The following is a 25,943-nucleotide window of genomic DNA, read 5'->3' as shown; positions in this document are numbered from 1 at the left end:
AAGTTAAATTCCCCTCCCAGCGAGGGACATGTACAAAAGCTGGTGCTGCCATTCTAATAACCATGAGTTTAATTCCTCAAATATTAATGGTTGAATAAATAAATCTGGCCATTTTTATTATAATTGAAAAAGTAAACTAATTTATCATTTTGGTTAATGACAAACCTCATGAAGCCATGCCTCTATGAGTGTCCTCAGCATTTCCTGGGTGCTTTTTATGATGTGAAGCAACCTCATGGTGGTCACCTAACATGCCTGGAGCTTAAAGTGGAGAGACTAACACTTCCTAAGGCACACAGCGACATCCCCACTCCACAATTAGCGTACTATACAGTTGTTTCTGTTGAGACAAGATCTCGCTTTGTTGCCCAGGCTGGAGTGCAGTGACACAATCATAGCTCGTCGCAGCCTTGAACTCCTGGGCTCAAGCAATACTCCCACCTCAGCCTCCTGAGTAGCTGGGACTACAGGCATGTGCCACCATACTCAGCGGATTTTTAAATTTTTTGTACAGACAAGGTTGCACTGTGTTACCCAGGCTGGTCTCCAACTCCTGGGATCAAGCAATCCTTCCACCTCAGCCTCCCAAAGTGCTGAGATCATAAGCATGCACCACTGTGCCTGGCCAGAATGACAGGATTTCAGAATTAGGCTGGCCTGTAGCCCAGGTAATCCAGATGCTGAGGCAGGAGGATTCCTTGAGCCCAGAAGTTTGAGGCTATACTGAGCCATGATCACACGACTGCACTCTAGGCTGGGCAACAGAGCAAGATACTGTTTCTTAAAACACAAAACAAAATTGGAAGGCCACCTTATAAAGTGTAAGGCAACTGGGGGTCATTTGAGAATAAAGGACTTGGCTGGGGTCACACCACCTAGAAGGGTCTGAGCCAGGACTGATTTCCTGGGTGGTGAACATTTATTGTTCTGTCCATCTAGTAAAGGAAAACCACTCTCCTTCTGTGGAGGAGTTGCTCCCTCCCCTGCCCCCACAGCCCCACATATAGCCAGTGGGAACTGCTGGGCTGCTGACCCCTGCCCCCTGTGGCTGGCCAGGCGTGGCATGACTCAAGCAACTGAGCCCATGATGGAATCTCATCACCTGCCTGCTCTCCCTGCCTTGTCTTCAGAGACTGGCCATGGGGCGGGCATTTAGCCCAAGCTGGAGGCCCTGCTCAAGACACTGTCTGCTGCAGCTGGGGGGTGTCCCCAGCCTTTTAAGCAGTGAGATCGGGGGAGAATGTGGCCTGAGAGGAGCCAGCGGCCACACACGTCCTTTCCCCAGGGGATCCCAGGCTCAGAAGAAGGGAACGAAGAGCAAGAAAGGAGAGACAAGGGTCCAAAAAACTCCTTGTGACTTCAAAATCAGGTTAACTTATTGTGCAACCCAAAAGATGGAATTTTCACCAGCAGGAAATGAAAGGAAGGTGGACTGCTGGCTTCCAAGCAGTAGGTAAATATTAGCCAGCAGTACAAAGTCTGAACAGTCCCGTCCAAAAGGCATTTGCCTAGTGTTTGTTTCTCACTTCCCAGGTACCACGTAGCACTCCCCGCAGAGCACAGGGAGTGGAGAGAGCAGTGTAAGCTACCTTTGCTCAGAAGGAGATTTTAATTGGCTAAAGAGATGATGGGGCAGTGAACATAAAAACAGCCAGCGACAGGAGTGGCAGAAGAGAGGGAAGCACTCTGAAGATAGCCGCGTAGACGGCCAAGGGCAGCGTAGACGGCCAAGGACCACAGCGTGATCCATATCAAAACGCACACAGCAAAGCCGTTGCTAATTTCCAAGCCCTCAATATTGAGCTCTCTGCCAGAGCAGTTCCAAGATCTGGCCATCAGCATCATCTTCTGTAAAAAGAAATCATTTCTATATCAGATATCTTGTTTGAACTTAAATCCACTTACAAATATGTTTTGCTGCTAGAAAAAGTGTGTTAACATTTTAGACAAAGTGATGAGACAGATAATCAATGCTAGTATGTTGGGAAAGCCAGGAGAAAATCTCACCTTCACCTACACTGGTACTGAGAACATATCAATGTTCTGATAAACATCTGCCTAGTAGTATAGTCACATTAATTTGGTAGATAAGGAAGGATTTTTTTAAAAAGATGACATAAAACAACATAAAGGCAGAGATAGATAAATTTGAACTCAGTAAAATCTGAAACCGCTCTGTATCTAAAGATATCACCTAAATACAAAAAAGCAAGTTGTAAACTGGGAAAAGATATTTGCAACACATATGACTAACAAATAATTACTATCCAGAAAATGTATATACATATTTTTTAATTGATATGTCATAATTATATATGTTCTTGGGGTCTATGTGATACTTTGATACATGTGTACAATACGTAATGTTCAAATCAGATATCTATTACTAATGAATCTTTTTTTTTTTTTTGAGATGGAGTTTCACTCTTGTTACCCAGGCTGGAGTGCAATGGCGCAATCTCGGCTCATTACGAACTCCACCTCCTGGGTTCACGCGATTCTCCTGCCTCAGCCTCCTGAGTAGCTGGGATTAGAGGTGACTGCCACCACACCGGGCTAATTTTTCATATTTTTAATAGAAACAGGGTTTCACTATGTTGGCCAGACTGGTCTCGAACTCCTGGCCTTGTGATCCACCTGCCTTGGCCTCCCAAAGTGCTGGGATTACAGGCGTCAGCCACCACGCCCAGCCACTAATGAATTTTTAAAAGCCCAAATAGTGCAATACAAAAATTGGCAAAGAATATGAATATACAAATTACAGATGAGAAAACTCAAATGCTTAATGGCAACATGGGAAACTACATGGGAAGCTGCTAAACCTCACTTGGTATAAGTGGTACACACATTAGAACACAGAAACACCACCTCACATCCATCAGGGTACACACATTACAACACAGAAATACCACCTCACACCCATCAGGGCACACACATTACAACACAGAAATACCACCTCACACCCATCAGGGTACACACATTACAACACAGAAATACCACCTCACACCCATCAGGGTACACACATTAGAACACAGAAATACCACCTCACACCCGTCAGGGTACACACATTAGAACACAGAAATACCACCTCACACCCGTCAGGGTACACACATTACAACACAGAAATACCACCTCACACCCATCAGGGTACACACATTAGAACACAGAAACACCACCTCACACCCATCAGGGCACACACATTACAACACAGAAACAACACCTCACACCCCTCAGGGTACACACATTACAACACAGAAATACCACCTCACACCCATCAGGGTACACACATTACAACACAGAAATACCACCTCACACCCATCAGGGCACACACATTAGAACACAGAAATACCACCTCACACCCATCAGGGTACACACATTACAACACAGAAATACCACCTCACACCCGTCAGGGTACACACATTACAACACAGAAATACCACCTCACACCCATCAGGGTACACACATTAGAACACAGAAACAGCACCTCACACCCATCAGGGTACACACATTACAACACAGAAACACCACCTCACACCCATCAGGGTACACACATCAGAACACAGAAACACCACCTCACACCCATCGGGGCACACACATTAGAACACAGAAATACCACCTCACACCCATCAGGGTACACACATCACAACACAGAAATACCACCTCACACCCATCAGGGTACACACATTAGAACACAGAAACAGCACCTCACACCCATCAGGGTACACACATTACAACACAGAAATACCACCTCACACCCATCAGGGCACACACATTACAACACAGAAATACCACCTCACACCCATCAGGGCACACACATTACAACACAGAAATACCACCTCACACCCATCAGGGTACACACATTACAACACAGAAATACCACCTCACACCCATCAGGGTACACACATTACAACACAGAAATACCACCTCACACCCATCAGGGTACACACATTAGAACACAGAAACAGCACCTCACACCCATCAGGGTACACACATTACAACACAGAAATACCACCTCACACCCATCAGGGCACACACATTAGAACACAGAAATACCACCTCACACCCATCAGGGTACACACATTACAACACAGAAATACCACCTCACACCCATCAGGGCACACACATTAGAACACAGAAATACCACCTCACACCCATCAGGGTACACACATTACAACACAGAAATACCACCTCACACCCGTCAGGGTACACACATTACAACACAGAAATACCACCTCACACCCATCAGGGTACACACATTAGAACACAGAAACAGCACCTCACACCCATCAGGGTACACACATTACAACACAGAAACACCACCTCACACCCATCAGGGTACACACATCAGAACACAGAAACACCACCTCACACCCATCGGGGCACACACATTAGAACACAGAAATACCACCTCACACCCATCAGGGTACACACATCACAACACAGAAATACCACCTCACACCCATCAGGGTACACACATTAGAACACAGAAACACCACCTCACACCCATCAGGGTACACACATTACAACACAGAAACATCACCTCACACCCATCAGGGTACACACATTAGAACACAGAAATACCACCTCACACCCGTCAGGGTACACACATTACAACACAGAAATACCACCTCACACCCGTCAGGGTACACACATTACAACACAGAAATACCACCTCACACCCGTCAGGGTACACACATTACAACACAGAAATACCACCTCACACCCGTCAGGGTACACGCGTTAAAACGCAGGAATGCCGCCTCACACCCATCCGGGTACACACGTTAAAACGCAGGAATGCCGCCTCACACCCATCAGGGTACACGCGTTAAAACGCAGGAATGCCGCCTCACACCCATCAGGGTACACGCGTTAAAACGCAGGAATGCCGCCTCACACCCATCAGGGTACACGCCTTAAAACGCAGGAATGCCGCCTCACACCCATCAGGGTACACGCCTTAAAACGCAGGAATGCCGCCTCACACCCATCAGGGTACAGGCGTTAAAACGCAGGAATGCCGCCTCACACCCATCAGGGTACACGCGTTAAAACGCAGGAATGCCGCCTCACACCCATCAGGGTACACGTGTTAAAACGCAGGAATGCCGCCTCACACCCATCAGGGTACACGCCTTAAAACGCAGAAATACCGCCTCACAGCCATCAGGTTACACACGTTAAAACACAGAAATGCCACGTCACACCCATCGGTACATGCGTTAAAACACAGAAATACCGCTTCACACCCATCAGGGTACACGCCTTAAAACACAGAAATACCACTTCACACTCATCAGAGTACACACATGAAAACACAGAAATACCACTTCACACCCATTGGGTTGGTAGAAACGTGAAAGCTGAACAATAATGAGTGCCAGTGAGAGCGTGTATGCTGGTAGAAGCATACCCTAGACCACAGGCTCCCAACCTCCAGTGAGGAACCAGTCCACACAGCAGGAGGTGAGCGGCGGGCAAGGCAGCATAACCACCCCAGCTCCGCCTCCTGTCAGATCAGCGGCAGCATTAGATTGTTATAGGAGTGAGAACCCTATTGCAAACTGTACATGCAAGGGATCTAGGTTGTGTTCTCCTTATGATAATCTAATGCCTCATGATCTGAGGTGGAACAGTTTCATCTCAAAACCATCCCTCCAATGCCCCATACATGGAAGAATTGTCTTCCACAAAACTGATCCCTGGTGCTAAAAAGGTTGGGGACTGCTGCACTAGAGCAATCATTTTGAAGAGTAACTTGGCAATACCTAATGCAGTTGAACTGGAACATTCTCTTCTACCCAGCAATTTCACTACGAGTTACAGCCCCTAAAGACTTTCTTGAAACAGAGGCCCTTGCGGTGTTGTTGATAGGAGAAAATACAAGCAAAGAACCCAAACAAATAAAAACATAAAAGACAATATCTAAATCCTGATTTTTTTAAAAGCCTGGTTAAACAGACTGTGATAAAATCACAAAATAATGAGCGAGAGCTTTGCACACCAACATGGAAAGAGCTCAGAAACAAAGTATCAAACAACAGGTTAGAAATATATAAAGTAACCTTTCACATAAAGCCAAAGTATAAAGGTGTGTACAAGCATGACAGACATTCTGCACAGTGGTGACATCATGGGGAGGCGCTGGGTGGTGGTTCATAGTCAATTCAATGTGTTTTAGACTAGGTTTGTTATATTAACCTCTAAGACTTGTTGGATGTCTGTAGGACTGCATCATCATAAAAGAAAGCAGGCTTTCCTTCTCTATCCCTGTGATGGTAGCATCTCTGGAGTCTGTGAATTCCTTTCTGTCACAGTACCTTGTTTTCCATGGATTAGTTTTATTTGTAAACATTTATCATTATAAATATTAGAAAACATCAGCTCTATTAGTCTGGAATCTTTAACATTTGAAAAATCAAAAAGCATTTTTTTCTTTTCTTTCTTTTTTTTTTTCTTTCTTTTTTGAGACAAGCTCTTGCTCCATCGCCCAGGCTGGAGTGAAGTGGTGTGATCTCAGCTCACTGCAACCTCCTCCTCCTGGGCTTAAGCGATCCTCCCATCTCAGCCTCCCAAGTAGCCGGGATTACAGGCGCACATCGCCACACCCAACTAATTTTTTGTAGAGACAGATTTTCACCATCTAGCCTGGGCTGGCCTTGGATTCCTGGTCTCAAGCAATCTGTCCACCTTGGCCTCCCAAAGTGCTGGGATTACAAGCGTGAGCCACCACACCCTGCCAAGAGCAATGTTTTATTCAAAGTTGTTTTTGAGTTAAATATGGAGATGGGATGGAGGCCACCCATCACACTTTTCATTTATCAGCTGGACATTGATTTTTAGAACTAATTTGAGATGTTTCAATGAATTAAAACTGCCCAAGAACTTTTTTTTTAGGTTGAGTTGAGCTTTGTAGGAAGATCCATCCTACCTTATTTTTTACACAAAGTTCTCTGAAATCTCCTTTGGAATCAAAAGTAACCCAAAACCACCAGGCGCAGTGGCTCACACCTGTAATCCCAGCACTTTGGGAGGCCCAGGCAGGCAGATCACGAGGTCAGAGATTGAGACCATCCTGGCTAACACGGTGAAACCCCGTCTCTACTAAAAATACAAAAAATTAGCCGAGTGTGGTGGTGGGTGCCTGTAATCCCAGCTACTCGGGAGGCTGAGGCAGGAGAGTTGCCTGAACCCGGGAGGCGGAGGTAGTAGTGAACTGAGGTGGAGCCATTGCACTCCAGCCTGGGCAACAGAGACTCTGTGTCAAAAAAAAAAAAGTGTGGATGGGAAGGACGGACAAGTAACATCGTGCACATTCTGGGCTACATGGGAAGCCGTGGGGAGCTACGGAAGGATTCTAAGCAAAGAAACAACAAAATCGACTTTCGTGAAAGATCAAGGAAGTCCATGGGGCAAGCAGGTGGGTGGAGCAAGGGGAAGGCTAGGGCTGGGGAAGCCAAGAAGAGGCCGTAGTGAGTGGTGGTTGATGTGGGGCGCCTCTTCTTTGGGAACAGTGCTTCAGTTTCCTTTTTGGACAATCCCTTCTCCCCCAGGTCGGAGGCTTCCCATCAGGGGTCTCCCATCGGCTGCCTCCTGCAGCTGAGAGGTGAGCATGTGACACCTCCTCTCGTGCCAGGGCTTGGAATCTTGAGCAGACTGGCTCAAGGATGAAGAGCAGTTGGGGTCCTGTGCTTCTCCCACCTGGAGCTGCCCCACCCTGTGCTTCCCAAGCGTGGTTCTCCATCCTACCTGGTGTCCCTGTCCTTCTGTGAGCTCCTCACCTGTGTGCCTTCCCTTCAACACCTTGTCTGCTACAAAAACCAACAAAAACCCCTAAGTGATACTAAAGCTATGTGGTTATTCAGGAGCAAAGTAAACAAAGACACTTGGCAGTGGTAACGGGGGAGGAAGATCTGAGAGGCAGAATCCACACCACTTAGGAACCAACTGGGTAGGAAGTAGCAGGAGAGTGAGAGGAAAGAGGCTGGGATGGCTTCCAGGACCCAGGGAGGGAACACGAAAGGGGAAGCAGCAGGGAGTGAGCAGGAGAGGAACATCCCGTCCCTGTGAACTGCCAAATGCTGTGTCACATTCTGGTCCGCAGGTGTCCATGGCCAGTGTGGCGTTTAGCAAAACATCTGAGTGGGAGATGTAGATTTGCCCGCATCAGGTGTGAGTGTTGCCGGACGCTATGGCTTTGAAGGTGATAGCCTCGGGGGAGCAAGTGTGAGAAGAGCAGAGGCTGCACGTGGAGACCCAGGGAATGCCAAAGTCTAGGGGAAGTGGACAGGAGGAGAGCAGAGCAGCAGGAAACAGGCAGGAGGGGGGTCACAGAAGCCAAGTCAGCGTGGGTTTCCAGGGGAAAGTGGTCTGCAGTGTGGAAGGCCATAGAGAAGTGAGGTACAGACTGGAAAGGTGACCAGACTTGGCAACTAGGGGGTGATTGGCAACTTCTACACAAATCGTTCTCATGAAGTGCTGCAGATGAGTTTGAGGCGTGTCATTACCCACGCCCTCAGCAGCCAAACGAAAATAGCCTGGGTGGCTCCCAGCATGGGTGCCCGTGCTTGCTGCTTTGCCTTGGTGGAAGACCAACCCTGCACCATGTCTGGATGCCTCCTGTTATGGACTGTGTGTTTGCATCCTCCTCCCAAATTCATACCCGGAAACCACAACCCCCGATGGCACAGTATTTGGAAGCAAGGTCGGTGGCAGGTGATTAGGTCATGAGGGTGGAGCTGTCGTGAATGGGACTGGTGCCTTTCTAAAAGAGACCCCAGAAAGATGACCTCTCTCTGCTATGTGAGGATACAAAGAAAAGCCAGCCTTCTGTAAACCAGGAAGTGAACCCTCCCCAGAACCCGGCCATGGCAGCACCTGATTGCAGCCTCCAGCCTCCAGAACTGTGAGAGGGAAATGTCTGTTGTCTGAGCCGTCAGTCTTTGGTGTTGGGCTATCACAGCCTGAACAGACAGAGATGCCTCATTTAGGCCGAGCTCCTGGGTGGGCCACACGGGTGTGGACTGGACGCTCTGCATTTGGCCGCCAGATTTGGCCCCCTGAAGGTCTTTAGTCCATTGTTGGGGCTGGTCCCCAGACTTCTCGGGACTCTGGATCCAGTCCCCAAAGACTTCTGCATCCTCCACTCATGACCTACAGGGGCTGAAGCGGAGCTGGCCAGGTTGCAGAGCATTGCGGAGTGGATGGAGTAGCAAGCCCTGGCTAGTCTCTTTTGATGTTTGACTGGTTAAGGGAGGGTGTCCTTACGGGAGAATTTATAGTGCTATTAATTTAAAAATAAACTATAATAATATTTTATAAGTAAGTTTGTATATTTTTTCATTTAACATGATAATATCTTTTATATGACTTTATAAACCACTCCTTATAACATAGCTTGAGTGAGTGCATACGATTCCACTGTAATCTCTCTCAAAGCTTCCGAGGGCCACGGGAGTGATGTGAACCCAAGGGGCCGAGGGTGCAGGGCAGGGCTCTGGGGAGCAAATGTGGGTTCAGGCTGGACAGGGCTGCTGCTGGGGATGGGGGACAGCATGGTGTCAGCAGCCACACGGGATTAGGGTGACTCGATGGGTCTCAAACACTGGGCCTGCTCCCCGCTGAAGACACATGCTGAATGTTGAGGCTATGCCGGGCAGGAAGAGAAAACGCTAAACTAATCGTGTTTGAATCTCATCGTGGAATTTTCTGCAGTTTCTCAGTGTGAAGACAAGGCCTTGAGTTCAAGGGCCGGGAAGCCCACCAGGTGCTTGTGAAACTCCTCGAGAGCCACACTTGTCACCTTCATGAGCTGAGTAAGGCTGGGTTGCAATTTTGGTATCCTCGGTTAACATCAATTCCTCCAAATCTCCACGTCCCCTTCCTTTTTAGGATTTCTCCATCAGCGATTCTCTCCATCTTGGCCGCTCTTCCCCTCTCTGTGTCTCCTCGACCCATCTGTTTCCCAGGTCTCATTTCAAAGGCCACTTCCTCAGGGAGACTTTCCCCAAGCCTTCGCCTGTCCCCATCTGATCCCATCTGTGTTTTGTGTGGTCTGAGGTCATCATTCCCTCCACCTTTCCCTCACAACACCTTTCGCCATTTGTAAATGTCCTGGATATGTTTGCTCGATCGTTCGAGTCATGCCTGTCATGTGATAAGATCACAGCCATATCGTTCTCAACTTTAGCGTACTGGAAAGTCACATGGTGCCAATTAGAATTCAGATTCCTGGGCCTTAATATGAGATGTTCTGATTCCGGAGGTCTTGGGTCAGGGCCAGGAATCTGCGTTTTTCTGGTCCAGGATCGAATTCAGGATCACATGTTGCATTTAGTTGTCATGTTTCTTTCTTTTTCTTTTTCCTTTTTTTTTTTTTTTTTTTTTTTTTGAGACGGAGGCCCAGGCTGGAGTGCAGTGGCGCGATCTCAGCTCACTGCAAGCTCTCCCAGGTTCACGCCAATCTGCTGCCTCAGCCTCCCAAGTAGCTGGGACTAGCGGTGCCTGCCAACATGCCCAGCTAATTTTTTTGTATTTTCAGTAGAGACAGGGTTTCACTGTGTTAGCCAGGATAGTCTCAATCTCCTGACCTCATGATCCGCCCGCCTTGGACTCCCAAAGTGCTGGGATTACAGGCGTGAGCCCCCACGCCTGGCCAGTTGTCATGTTTCTTGATTTTTACTTAATCTGGAACAGATCCTCAGTCTTTGTTTTATTATGACCTTGTCACTTTGTGACGACCTTGTCACTTCGTGACGACCTTGTCACTTTCGAAGAGCGCTGGCCAGTTATTTTGCAGAGTGTTGCTCAGTTTGTCTGAGGGCTTCGCTATGCATTTTGGGCAGGAAACCCCAGGAGGGATGCTTCTCTGTGCCTCAGTCGGTTTGTCCTGTTCCTGCTGATGGTAACTTTTCTCACTCGGTCAATAGGGTGTCTGCCAGGTCTTTCCACTGGGAATTCCCTTTTCCCTGTGTAGTATGTATCTACGTATGGAGAGATACTTTGAGGCTGTGTGAATATGCTGTTCCTAATCAAACTTTCCCCCACAAGCTTAGCATCCGTTGATGGTTCTTGCTGAATTATTATGATGATGGGTGCCAAATGATGACTGTACAACTTCATAATTCTGCATGTATTACTTGTGATGCTACTGCAAGGAAGAGCTTTCACTATTTCCCATTTATTTAAGCATTCAATTCTTTCTTTATGCCAGATGGAATCCTGATTTTCCATTTTATTCTATGAATTATAATTCATTATAATCATTACTTATGATGTTCAAAATGTCACAGATTTGGCCATTGGAAAACCCTTTGAGTTTTAGAGAATCTGGTAAAAATGCTATTTCCCAAACATACCTAGGCTGGTTCTTCTCTTGCTCACTCCCCTTCAGTGTGGCTATGTCATTTCTTTCTTTTTTTTTTTTTGAGACGAAGTCTTGCTCTATTGCCCAGCTGGAGTACAGTGGCGTGATCTCGGCTCATTGCAACCTCCGCCTCCTGGGTTCAAGCGACTCTCCTGCCTCAGCCTCCCGAGTAGCTGGGACTACAGGTGCATGCCACCATATCTGGCTAATTTTTGTATTTTTAGTAAAAAAGGGGTTTCACCATGTTGGCCAGGATGGTCTTGATCTCTTGACCTCATGACCTGCCTGCCTCGGCCTCCCAAAGTGCTGGGATCACAGGCGTGAGCCACTGCACCCGGCCTCTGGCATCTATTTCTTTTTTTCTTTCTTTTTTTTTTTTTTGAGACGGAGTCTCCCTCTGTCTGTCGCCCAGGCTGGAGTGCAGTGGCGCGATCTCAGCTCAGTGCAAGCTCCGCCTCCCGGGTTCACAGCATTCTTCTGCCTCAGCCTCCCGAGTAGCTGGGACTACAGGTGCCCGCCACCACGCCCGGCTAATTTTTTGTATTTTTAGTAGAGACGGGGTTTCACTGTGTTAGCCAGGATGGTCTCGATCTCCTGACCTAGTGATCCGCCTGCCTCGGCCTCCCAAAGTGCTGGAATCACAGGCATGAGCCACCGTGCCCAGCCTCTGGCATCTATTTCTAATACAGTTGGGTCGGTTAGTTTCTGTTTGTATTCCATGTGGGTCCTTCCGGCTTATTTATTTGCTTCATTTACCTGGAATGGTTAGCTTGGTTCTAAAAGTCGGAACTAAACAGCAGATGAACAGAGAGCATGGTATGTTTTCTTCTCCTTCTTACATGAAAGCGATCTCATCCTGTAGAGACACCCCAGTTTACTCAACTCCTGTCCTACATGTGGCCGTTTCGATTATTCCCACAATATTCTGATGACCATCAGTGCCGCAGTGAGTAATCTCGCGTGTATGTAGTTTCATGCTGTCGGAGGTATGTTTTTAGAGTGGGATCCTAGGAGTAGGTGACTCTAAATAAGTGCAGTTCTCATTTTGTTAGGTGTTGCGAATTGCCTCCCAGAGCTGTGCCAGCTTTCACTCCCACCAGCAGTGTGGGAGGGTGCTGATTCCCCATGGCCTCATCAGAAGAAGGCGTTGCCAGCCAGGCGCAGTGGCTCACATCTGTAATCCCAGCACTTTGCGAGGCCAAGGCGGGCGGATCACTTGAGGTCAGGAGTTTGAGACCAGCCTGGCCAACATGGAGAAACCCTGTCTCTACTAAAAATACAAAAATTAGCCAGGCGTGGTGGCGTGCACCTGTAATCCCCACTACTTGGGAGGTTGAGGCAGGAAAATTGCTTGAACCCAGGAGGCAGAGGTTTCAGTGAACCGAGATTGTGCCACTGCACTCCAGCCTGGGTGACAAAAAAGAAGAAGAAGAAGAAGAAGAAGAAGAAGAAGAAGAAGAGGGGATTTTCATACAGATATTTGCTAATCTGATAGGCAAGAAATGCTATCTCCGTGTGGTTTCAATTTACATATTTCTAGTCGTGAGTGAGGTAGAACATTTTTTATATGGCGAGGATCATTTTGACATCTCTTTTGTGAATTATCTGTTCATATATTTTCTAAATGTTTCTTTCTTTTTTTTTTTTTTTTTTTTTGAGACAGAGTTTCACTCTTTTTGCCCAGGCCAGAGTGCAATGGCATGATCTCGACTCACTGCAACCTCCACCTCCCAGGTTCAAGTGATTCTCCTGCCTCAGCCTCCCAAGTAGCTGGGATTACAGGCACCTACCACCACGCCTGGCTAAATTTTGTATTTTTAGTAGAGACAGGATTTCACCGTGTTGGCCAGGATGGTCTCCATCTCTTGACCTCGTGATCTGCCTGCCTCAGCCTTCCAAAGTACTGGGATTAAAGGCGTGAGCCACCGCATCTGGCCAATTTTTCTCTTTTTTTTTTGGTTCTTTTCTTTCAATTTTAAAGACGTCTTTATAGATTGGAGACATGAGTCCTTCATCCGTGATATATGTTACAAATATTTTCTCCCAATTTATCAGGCTTTTTTGTTTCATTTATGATATTTTGCCACACAGCTTTATTTTATTTTTATGTAGTCAAATTTATTAGTCTCTTTTAATTGCCTCTGGATTTGGGGTTATAGTTAGAAAGACTCAATGTGGAGGTTGAATAGGAATTTAACCATATTTTCTTCTAGTACTTTTATTATTTTATTTTTAAATATTTAGATCCCTGATCCACTGGGAGTTTATCTTTATGTTTGGTGTGACATATGGATCTAATTTTATCTTTTTCTCAAAGGCCACCAATTGTTCAGTCAATTGATTAAAACACTCATCCCTACCCCAGTGGTGTGAGACGCCGCTTCTGCCGGACACTGATTTTCCACGTGTTTTGGTCATTTCAGGACCCTCTAGTCAATTCCTCTCTTCAGTTTGTCTATTCACATATCAACACTGCACTGTTTTCTTTAAAGAAGCTTTATAGTATTGTTTCCATTCATTGTCACAAGTTTTTATTCTAACCTCTGAAATGGACATCAGAATTCTCTTGTGAATTAAGTGGGTTCTTAAGTGAAAGCACTTGGCCTTTTGAAAGCTTTTAGAAAATAACAATTTCCCTTCCCTTATTGAACCTGACTACTTATTTTGATTGCACCCTGACTTCCAGGAATATTTACTGGAGAGCCATTGGTAAGTAAGTATAAATATTGGGTTTAACTTCCAAAGTCTGATATGGGGGAAAGGAAAAAGCTTAGACAGCTGGCCGGCCCATGTGGCCTGAGCTGCAATGCCAGGCTCTCTTTCTCCAGTAGCAGAGGTGGGTGCCATGGGGTGATTCCAGGGGCAGAGGTTGGTGCCAAGGGCTAATTCGAGTCTCCCAGGTCTCCAGAGGCCTCGGCTCAGAACTAGCTTGCTGTCCTGACCACCAGTCACAGAAACCAGCCACATTTAAGGGATGGGGAGCAGGGGCATGGATCCGAGAGAAGGGTGGAAAATTGAGCCTCCTTTTGGCGATGAATCTGGTGCACTCATATGAGTTTCCCTCCCCTGCAGTAACAAGTCACCACAGTGCACTGGCTTAAACAACACAGGCTCATTCCCTTACAGCTCTGGAGGCCAGAAGTCTACAGTGAAGGTGTTGGCAGGCCTTCCTGGAGGCTGCCTGTGTTCCTGAGGCCCCGAACCCCTCCTCGCATCACTCCACCCTCTCACTTCCATCCTCAGAGCTCCCAGTACTGATGCCTGCCTCTCTCCTAGAAGGACCCCCGAGACCACCCGGGATGATCTGCCCATACCCAGATCCTTCATTTAGTCACGTTGCCATGTCCCTTCTGCCATGTAAGGTGACATATTCACAGGTTCTGGGGATTAGGAGGCAAACATCTTGGGCAGGGGCCGGGACCCACTATTCAGGCTACCTCAAAACATGAGAAATTAATTTTTCCTTTTTGTAGGTCCAAAGAGGCCAGATACAGCTCAGCCCGACACTGACACTCACACCCTGGCCCTCCGTCGGAACACCGAGATGTCAACCCTCTCCCTCGTCCCTTGCAGTATTTGGACGGCAGCATGATCCTGGGGTGGGTGGAGGGGTTCCTAGAGGAGTCAGGGTGACCTTGAGTGGGCGGGCCGAGAAGCCAGGGTGCCCCCAAGGGGACAGCTGCCTTTGGCTAATGTTTCTGAGTTAAGATCAAGTATACACAGAGGAAGATTCTGGCTCCCACGAGCAAAGTAGGAATTCCATCCAGTTCGTTTATTTGATGACGTTGTTCTGCATTTTGAAAAACTGTGGTGGTATTTTCTTTTCCTTAACTGTGGAGCTATCACCAGGAGATGAATCTAGTGCACGCGTATGAGTTTCCCACCGCTGCAGTGACAAGACTGGGGTGGATTCCCGTTCGATGCCCCTTATGTTTCACTGGTGTCCTGTGTTATTGCACACCCAGGACCTTTCCACATTTTCCCCCCTGGGCGCACGATGGCCTGGGTGGCTGATGCTTCTCCAGCTCCTTCCTTTCTTGCTGTCAGCTCAGCTGACGTTTGGAGCACAGAGCTCCCGGGGACTCACAAGCCATAGTGAGCAATTTCCTGGCTGGGGTTCCTGTTTATCTAGGGGTGCTCCAAACAGTGGCGTGAATGTCTCCCATGATCTGGGAAGCTCTGCCACAGAACGAGAGAAGCAGATGGTCCCTGGGCAGTGTCAGGCACGCCCTCCCTCTCAGTCTGCCCTGGACACTGCCGTCACAATTCCATGCTGTTAACAGGCCGAGGCTGCAGGCCACGTGCCCTGCTTGAATGCGAAGAAACAAGCTGGGAGATAATGTCTTCAAAGGAAGGTAGAAGAGAGACAGCTACTGGAATTTTAACCTACGCTTTAAAGGTGTCCCTCAGAAAACATCCAAATCACGAGGGGTGGTCTCTGGAGAGTGGAGGGCAGGAGGACATGTATTTCCCTCCCCCAGGAAGCAGGAAGTGCCAGGAGGCAGCAAGAACGTGCCTCTGTCAGTCAAGGAAAGCCTCAACTTGGGGAATTTTGAAATTACCATTGCCTGGGAATTGAGTCCATGGAGCTCCTGGGGTTCCCGAGTGTGGAGCACCAGCGTGGGCATCCTGGAGGGCTGCTTCCAGACTTGAGCCTTGGGGGCAACTCTCCCAGGGGCCGGGAGACTCAAGCCACCCGAGCGCAGCCTCGCCTGGGGCTTCCCAGACAGAAGGGAGGAAGTGCAGGGGAGCCCACACCTGCTCTGTGCAGTCAGTGGAAACTTACAAAACCCATCCCCTTGATGAATTCCTACTTGATTTGATTTGACCTAGTTGCAGGTTTTTTTTTTTTTTTTGGTCTGATGATGAGAAAAATAAGATTTTTTTTTTTTGAGACGGAGTTTCACTCTTGTTGCTCAGGCTGGAGTGCAATGGTGCGATCTCGGCTCACTGCAACCTCCTCCTCCCGGGTTCAAGCGATTCTCCTGCCTCAGCCTCCCAAGTAGCCTCCTCAGCTAATGTTTTGTATTTTTAGTAGAGATGGGGTTTCAACATGTTGGCCAGGCTAGTCTCGAACTCCTGACCTCAGGTGATCCACCTGCCTCAGACTCCCAAAGTGCAGGAATTATAGGCATGAGCCACCGCGCCCAGCCAGATTATTTTTTATTTTAAAGAAACAGCAGTTTGAATCACATTGAAGGCCATGAACAGAATGATGCGAAGTAGCAGTGCGGTCAGGAGAGCCGCCGGCTACCACTGGCTGCCGGAAGCCCGTGGCCTCAGCGAGCCACAGCCGGTAATGAGGCTCCGAAGCGTTGTGCGGCCGGGCTCACCGGGTTGTGTTTTCCTGTCAAGTGTTGTGCGGCCGGGCTCACCGGGTTGTGTTTTTCACATCATCGGTCACTCTACTTCTTTGTGAGGGATCGAATTTTTAGAGGGTCTCGACCAGCAAATTGATAAATGAAACGTGCTGTATAGAACAGAATGAAAACTAGCAGAAGACACTGCGCCCAGCTCAAGTGTTTTCTCATGAAACTTTGTTCCCTATGTGTATAGCATGCGTGTTCCATGTCACCAGGCGAAGTGTGAAAGTCCTTGGAAGTCACAGTTTGAAGAAAAAGAAGGCGACTGTGCTAGAGTTGCTTGGAAGTTTGTTGGGAGAGCGATTGGTACTTCAGCTCATCATTAATGGCATAGTAAAAAGGGAAACCCAGAGTTTAGGGAAGCAGAGGCTTTCTGAGAATGCAAAATTGAGCAGCATTTTTTTAAAAATGCAATTCCTTTCAATCTTTTCACAGAGCTCTGTATATTCTGTTGTCTGTACACAGAAAGGGCCATTGCTTGCACCAAATCACTTCAGATGGAAAGTAATTTCCAATATTGCTGTCATTCTACTCCCCGGCTCCTTCCTGGGACACTGGGGATAAAGGAGAAGGAGAATTCCTTTTCTTCCTTAGGGCAGCAACAAAGCCTTAAAAAGATCCTCAAATAACAAGTTAAAGGCATACTTTTCTTCTCCATGTGGGAGACCTGAAATGAAAATTAATGGAACAGAGGTATGTGTTAAAAGTAAGTTTTAAATCTGATTGACTGGAACCTCTGCTTGGGCTACTGAATGAAATTAATTAGTGACCTAATTGGCCTTGTTTCCAAAAATCCACACCTAGATTCAGGCAACAGCCCTGCGTTGCTGAAGCACGAGAATCGCTTGAACCTGAGAGGCAAATTTTGCAGTGAGCTGAGATCGTGCCACTTCACTCCAGCCTGGGTGACAGAGGGAGACTCGGTCTCAAAAGAAAGAAATAAATAAGTGCTATAAACCTTTGCATATGGGTTTCGTGTGGACCTAAGTTTTCATTTTTCTTGGGTGAATAGGAGCAGTGAAATTTGTGGGTAGTAAGGAAGCTTATGTTTACCTATAAAAAGCCGCCAGTCGGTTTCCAAGGTGCCTGTGCCGTTTTGCACTTGCACCAGCAGAACGTGGCAGAAGCTGCTCTAAATCCCTGTCAGTACTTGGTATTGCCAGGTTTAAAAAATAATTTAGCCCAGGCGCAGTGGCTCACATCTGTAATCCCAGCACTTTGGGAGGCCAAGGCGGGCGGATTGCATGATCTCAGGAGTTCGAGACCAGCCTGGGCAACAAGGTGAAACCCTGTCTCTACTAAAATACAAAAAAAAGCCTGGCGTGGCGGCATGTGCCTGTAGTCCCAGCTACTCGGGAGGCTGAGGCAGAAGAACTGCTTGAACACAGGAGGCGGAGATTGCCGTGAGCCGAGATCGTACCACTGCATTTCAGCCTGGGCAACAGAGTGAGACTCCAAAAAAAAAAAAAAAAAAAAAAGCCATTTTAATAGATGGGTTGTAGTATTTCATTATGGCTCAATTTGCTTTTCCCAAATGGTGACTGGGTATTGAGCTCTTCCAGGAGCGCCATTGCCCTCCATATAATATACCCTCTTTGGTGACATGTCTGTTTGAAACTTCTGCCCATTTTTTAAATTGGTTTTTCTTATGATCAAGTTTTGACGATTCTTTTTATAAAGTGAATACAAGTCCTTATCAGATCTGTGCTTTGCAAATTATTTCCTTCCAGTCCCTGGCTTGTCTGTTCATATTCCTAAGTATCTTTCAAAAAAGCAGAAGTTTTAAATTCTGATGAAGTCCAGTTTTTCAATTTCTTGTGTGGGTTGTATTTTTAGTGTCCTGAGTAATCTTTGTCTAACCCAAGGTTGCCAAGACTTTCTTCTATGTTTCCTTCAAGAAGTTTTATGATTTTACATTTTACATTTAAGTATGAATGATCTATTTTGAGTTAATTTTTATTATGGATCACAGTTCAAATTTTGATTAAAATTATTATTTTCTGATATAAAATGTAATGAAGGCTCATTGTAGAAAACATAAAATGGAGAAAGTAATAAAATTACCCAGAGCCCAGCCATAAGTGAGAACCTCTTTCAGTTTATCTCCCTCTTTTATGTACAGTGTATGTTTCACATAGTTCAGACCACACTGTACATAGAATTTGTATCTCCCTTTTATCCACTTAATACTTTATTAGAAATACTTGCTCATACACTGTCAGTAAATTGATTTTTTAAATGAAGTCTCTTTTAATGGTTTTCTTCCTCCTAAAACAAGTTTGTTGCATAAAACTTAAAAACATAGATGAGCAAAAGAATAGCATGAAACTATCATTAATCCTACTACGTAGAGACAGCTTGCCTGTATCCTTTCAGATGCTTAGCTCTGAAAGTATGTATGGGCATTATTTTATTGACTAAACATAAGCAGTCATATAAATACTTTATAATTGAGTTACTATTCTGTTGCAATATTTAGAATGTGTCCTGTGTTTTACTGTTACACGTACTGTTGGAGTGAAAAATCTTGACTCCATATTTTGGATTTTAGATTTTTTCTTGGGTTAGAGTCCCAAGATGGTTGCTAATAAGTCAAAGACTATGAATATTTTTAAAGCTCCTGAGTCTCTGGCTCCAATTCCCTCCAGAAAGTTTGGATCAATTTATTTTCTCTCATGTAGGACTCATTATTAATACATTTTGATGTGCAATAATTTGATAGTGAATCATGACATCTCGGTGGGTTTTTTTTTTTATTTGATTGCTATTGAGGTTAAACATTTTTTCCAATGTTTACTATCCTTTGTGATGACTTATTTTGCGATTTCTCTGCTTTTCCTTTTACTTATAAGTGAGCATCTCTATCGGGGCACACTCAGGCATATTCACCTTTAGAGAGAAAACATCAGAAAATCCTGGCAGTTTGACATTACCACTTAGTATAATGTGCGGAAGAGACAAGGAAAATGTATTTCCATCAATCTTGGCGTTGTTGGCTTCTTGATTTTCTGAAAAATAAGAGAGACAAAGTAGATTTTTTGACCTTTGAATTCTTCAATTACCATGCCAAGCTTTCAAGACAATTAAGACATAAATATTCTTTATATAGGATCTTAGCTTTCTTAATCCCTGATTGAGACCTTGCGCGGCAGGAGCGTGGTGGTGTGCAAAAGCATTGTCTCAGAGGATGCAGACGTGTTAATAAAAGGTGGGTTGTCAAATGTGTTTAGAAAGAAAATAACGAAGAGAGAACATCATTTGCCTTTCTTAGGTGTCCTGACGATATCACAGTGGGCATTGAACGCTCCTTGAGCTCCCGCTTGGTTTCTGCTCTTTCTGAGCCTTGGTGCTGCCATCTGCTGGCTGTCCTCGGCACTGCGTGTGAACGGCTCCTGAGAAAGGACCAGTTTTAGAATATGGGGCTGAAATGATGACTGAGGGTTTAAGCCTGTTTTATATTTCTGGATAATATGTAATATGAGCATATGTTGTTAAATATGGCCTGTTAATTCACTCAAAATTGAACAAATGCTCCGAAACAATCCAGATTTACAGTTTGATGCTCCCATATTGGCTCTGCAACAACTTTGATGGTGGTGGAGCTGGTGATGGTGATGGTGGTGATGATGATAAGGAAAAGCTAGAGATCTTGTTGACGTTATATAAAGGGTCCTTGAACAGCAGAGTTGGTATAGGATTTTAGAGAATGCTTGAGTAACTGGAACTCCTTCGGGAAGCCATCACATTGAAGGTTGCAGACTTTCTTTGTTTCGTCTGTTCAAAGGGAAATCAGGGGCAGGGGATAGGAAATTCAAACCAGCTGGGTAGGTATATTCTGCTTTAGAAAAATCAGATTTTCAAAACTCGAATTCATAAGGTGAATAACTTAAAAGTAGCACTTGATTAATTGCATTACAAAGGAATTCTTCTGTTTGGGAAAATATGCTTCCTATTTCTTTCAAATATCTTTTATTCACTTAAAATAATTGGGTTCACACATTGTTCATAACATCATTCATTTTGGGGGGTGCAGAAACACCAGTATCTTAAACCTACTTTGAAATGCAAGATCTTATCAATCTTTATTATTCTTAGATGCAAATTCTGCATGGGTTAAATGGTGAAAGTAAAAGGAGACGCATCTGCAAGTCAGTTTTGAACTGAAATATGAATCATCAAATACCTTTTAGTATTTGATGAAAGATGCACATTTTTCTTTTCCTTTCTAGTCAGAAGATTTTCTTTCACAATCAATTTCCTGCTGGGAAAGCATGAGGACTGATCTATGGGAGCAGAACAAGCCCATTTAGGCCACTTCAAAAATGCAGTACACTTGGCAAGGCCAGTCTGAGACCCAGTTAATGATTCACAGTTTAGAAAGATATGCCTGCTTGTAGATCCAAGTTCTCAACTTAGTAGTTTATTTAGTCTAAGTTTGTGTTCTCATTAGGAGCTCTCAGTCCATCAAATGGCTATTAGGAAAGAAAACAGAATCAAAATGAGCTTTGGGAACCAAACCTCAACGTAGGCCTGGGCTGTCACTCTCCACCCCACATTGCCATGTTTACGTGTTTTTAATGAGTGAGGAGCCCTTCTCATAGGGGCCAACCCCAGACAGCTTGGACGGGACACGGAGACACAGGATGTTCAGCACAGACACCCCCCAAGCTGCTCAGTGCTGAGGAGGCATTCATGAGCTTGCTGCTGTGGTTTGGAAGAACTCCAAAGCTAGACACCCTGTTGGTAGATGCTTGTGTGATGTGTCCAGTTGGGCGAGGCTTGGGACTAAGGTGATCCAGGTGGCCTTTAAGAGATTTGCAGTTGAGGAATATTTTTGGCCGATGAGTAAGTCTCAGGAATCCTGCCTGCTTTGGGCAGCAAAAAGAACATTCCTCACCTTCCAGGTCAGGCGGATGGCTCATGCCTGTAATCCCAGCACTTTGGGAGGCCGAGGCGGGAGGCCAATCATGAGGTCAGGAGATGGAGACCATCCTGGCTAAAACGGTGAAACCCCGTCTCTACTAAAAATACAACATATTAGCTGGGCGTGGTGACATGTGCCTGTAGTCCTAGCTACTTGGGAGGCTGAGGTGGGAGAATCACTTGAACCTGGGAGGCAGAGGTTGCAGTGAGCCGAGATCGCGCCACTGCACTCCAGCCTGCGTGACAGAGCGAGACTCCGTCTAAAAAAACCAAAACCAAACCAAAACAAAACGTTCCCCACCTTCTGGAGATGAGGCATCAACACTGCAAACAGAAGGGAAAACTGTGGCAACTTCAGAAGGCATCATTTTAGGAATTTGAAGGTAAATGAATATGCACATATTTCTAGATGCAAAATGTGTCTGGATAATTTTAGAACCGTTTTGCATCTCCATTGCTTTTTGAAGCTCCCACAGGTACAAAATGCAGCCGTTTTCCTAAACACCTGCTTAGTTTCTTGATCTAGTTAGATGAAAGAGCAGAACTATGAAAAATTACTCCGACAAGCATTCCTTTCATCTTCAGGCAGTAAACCATCTTTAAAATCTGATGAAAATGCTTTGAAACAAATAAAATAGCAGGATGTGGGATTCCCTGGAGAGAGACTAGGCATTTTCCCATGTTCCTCAGTTGCAAAACCAGATGTTTTGGAGTCAGAAAACTGTGGTTTAAAAATGTAAAGCCTAAATTCTTGACTTCTCTGCCCTCCTGTGACCATCGTTTTAATGTGTGCAATTTATTTTTAATAATTAATCGTTTCTTTGCTCCCCCTCCTAGGTTCTGTGGTTTTTGGGGTCCAGGTACAGGTTGCTCTGGGGCTCCCAGGCATCTCTGCAATCAAGGAAATTGGTGCCAATTGTGAGTGTCCGGGTGGAGCGGGACAGGGACCAGGTGAAAGGGAGGGAGGGCTGGGGATGCTGATACAGGAGCTAGAAAGAAATTAATTTAGGTAGATAGTGAGGGTAAAGGAGTCCTCGGCAAGGTTTCCCTGTTAACAAGAAGCAGTCCCCAAATCATTGCTTTTCTAACAAAGAGAAGCCTGAAACATCGAGCTGCAAACACAGATAAGCAAGCTGGAAGTTTGCATGGGTGAATGCTGGCAGCTGGGCCAACACAAAAGGGCTACCTGAGGGCTGGGCATGTTCAGCATGGAGGCGCCATCTTCCCTTTCCTTTGTCATCACTTGTACAGTAACGAGGCCGGCAACATGGCGCCAGCCAGGTAGAGAACCCACCTGCATAATAAAAGATTAGGGTGGCAGACCAGGTGCAGTGGCTCATGCCTGTAATCCCAGCACTTTGGGAGACCGAGGAAGTTGGATCATGAGGTCAGGAGTTCGAGACCAGCCTGGCCAACATGGTGAAAACCCATCTCTACTAAAAGTGCAAAAATTAGTCAGGCGTGGTGGTGGCACCTGTAATCCCAGCTACTTGGGAGGCTGAGGAAGGAGAATCGCTTGACCCTGGGAGGCGGAGGCTGCAGTGAGCTGAGATGGCACCCACTGTACTCCAGCCTGGGTGACAGAGTGAGATTGTCTCAAAAAAATAAAATAAAATAAAAAATAAGACTGGGGTGGCCAGCTTCTTCATGAACTATGCAAATGGCACACTTAGTCCTAACCAGTTCTTTGCGTGCTATGCACATGGCACACCTGATGCGACCAAGCTTTTGTGCTTTATGTACATCAGACAGTGCTGCCTCGAGCTCATTTATAAAACCTTGTGCACTTCACCTCGGACCAGAAGGCCCACTTGGGACCCTCTGTCTCTTCAGGAGAGTGCTTTTCTCTTTCTTTCGCCTCTTAAACTTTCGCTCTTAACCTCACTCCTTGTGTGTGCATGTCCTTGATTTCCTTGGCATGAGGCAATGAACCTCAGATACTACCCCAGACGGACAACACTGCTTTCATGTCTCAGTTTGTTTGAGTTGCTGGAAGAATGTATCAGGCTGGGTGGCTGATAAACAACAGGCATTTATTGAGGCTGCAAGTCTGAGGCCAGGGTGCCAGCACAGTGTGGCCAGGTTCTGGGGAGGGCCCTATTCCAAGTTGCAGAGGGTCATCTTTCTGCTCTGACCTCAGTGGTGGAAAGGCTCCGAGGGTTCCACCCTCATGATCTCATCACCTCCCAAAGGCCCCACCTCCAAATACTTTCATCTTGGGGGTTAGGGTTTCAACATAGGAAATCTGCGGTTACAACATTCAGTCAGGTAAAGGGAACTGGGAGTGGATGGAAACAACACCCTCTCCCTCCGGTGGGGGCGTATCCACTGTTCTCCATGCCTTCCTCCTTCCCCTCCTGCCTCTGTGTGATTTCCCTTCCCTTTCAGCCATCCCAGATGTTAATTTAAACCTGATCTCTCCCATTTAGTTTAGTCTTTGAGCACGCTATTCTCCACCTGTTCGCTGGATTACAGCTTTTGTAGGGGAGAGGGATTCACGGTGAAACGTGAAGGGAGGTGGTCTCCATTTTAATCTAAACAGTTGCGGGCACTGTGGCCTGACTGTGGAACAACAAAGGTGAGGGCACTAGCTGAAGAAGGAGTGGGCGTCCTAAGCCTGGCACAATAAGGATGTCTTGGGTTGAGGGTCTCAACCTGGCTCACAGCAGAGTCTCCTGGGAGCTTTGAAAATGCTTGTGCAGGGGCCCAGCCCTGGGGTGCTCCTGCAGTTGGTCTGGGTGCAGCTGACCTGGGTGCAGCTGGTCTGGGTGTAGCTGGTCTGGGTGCAGCAGCTGATCTGGGCACAGTTGGTCTGGGTACAGCAGCTGGTCTGGGTGCTGCTGGCCTGGGCACTGCTGGTCTGGGTATAGCAGCTGGTATGGATACAGCAGCTGATCTAGGTGCAGCAGCTGGTCTGGGCACTGCTGGTCTGGGTGGTTCTGGTCTGGGTATAGCAGCTGGTATGGATACAGCAGCTGATCTAGGTGCAGCAGCTGGTCTGGGCACTGTTGGTCTGGGTGGCGCTGGTCTGGGTGCAGCTGCAATGTTTAAGCTTTGCCGGTGGTTCTCATGTACAGCGAGTCTGAGAGCCTGGCCTCGGCGTGGGAAGGGCAGGGGTGATCCCGGGACCACCACAGCGTCTGTCCTTGGGACTGGCTCTTGGCTCTGCCTTGGGTGGGCTCCCATGAGTCCCGTGGAGAGCCGGGGTCTTGGGAGGTGGAGGCAGCAGGTAGACACAGTACCACCAGAGAGCCTCGAGGAGGTGCACTGTCTGGGGAGCCATGTGATCCCCACCCTGTGCTAGGTACTGGGTGAGGTGTGAGAACACAGCAGTCAGTGAGATGCAGGCCCGAGTGCCCTGCAGAAGGATGCGTTAAGCTGACCAGCTGCCCTTGGCCTTGGTGGGAGCTCTGGCTCTCCTGGCCACTGGTTGGTACAGGAGTGGCCACACAAGTCGGGGAGCTGGGTGCACCCCAGAGCTGGCAGAGCAGTGGCAGCACCAGCCAGAGGGCCGAGGAGCTCAGCTTTGTGGGGACATTTTCCTTTAAGGGCAGGGCATAGGAAGAAGTGGCTGAATGGTGTAACACCAAGTTAGATTATGAAATATCCTGTGATTTGATGCTTTTTGTGGGGACACAGGGCAGAGGTATTAGAAACACCTCTGCACTTTCCTGCCTCATCAGTTCTCCTGGGGGCAAGCTCCCGGGGCTTACAGAGGCAGGGAGACTTCTAAGGTTTTGGGTGGGGCTTGGCTGTGGTGAACGGTGCTAGGAGCTGATGCAAACAGTGACGCCCTCCCGCGGGCAAGTCCGCCGGCCCCCGGGCCCTGTTCCCTCTTCTCCAGTGCTGCCTCACTTGCTTTCCTATTCAGCAGTCTCAGATGTTAATTTTTTTTTTTTTTTTTTTTTTTTTTTTTTTTGAGACGGAGTCTCGCTCTGTCGCCCAGGCTGGAGTGCAGTTGCGCGATCTCGGCTCACTGCAAGCTCCGCCTCCCGGGTTCACGGCATTCTCCTGCCTCAGCCTCCCGAGTAGCTGGGACTACAGGCGCCCGCTACCACGCCCGGCTAATTTTTTGTATTTTTAGTAGAGACGGGGTTTCACCGTGTTAGCCAGGATGGTCTCGATCTCCTGACCTCGTGATCCACCCGCCTCGGCCTCCCAAAGTGCTGGGATTACAGGCGTGAGCCACCGCGCCCGGCCTCAGATGTTAATTTTAACCTGATGTCATGGATTGGGTGTGTCTTAAGGAGACTTTTTTTTTTTTTTTGAGACAGAGTTTCGCGCTTGTTGCC

General features: G+C 46.9%; 1 protein-coding gene across 1 annotated transcript in view; it reads left to right on the top strand.

Annotated features, from left to right (window-relative positions):
* The window catches only part of CNPY1 (canopy FGF signaling regulator 1), a 153,809-nt gene that overhangs the window by 36,139 nt on the left and 91,727 nt on the right, over positions 1-25,943 (top strand). The window lies entirely within an intron of this gene.

Source organism: Pan paniscus, chromosome 6 (assembly GCF_029289425.2).
Source record: "Pan paniscus chromosome 6, NHGRI_mPanPan1-v2.0_pri, whole genome shotgun sequence".
Classification (NCBI taxonomy): Eukaryota; Metazoa; Chordata; class Mammalia; order Primates; family Hominidae; genus Pan; species Pan paniscus.
Note: the sequence above shows the minus strand (reverse complement) of the source record. Positions and strands in the feature narration are given on the sequence as shown.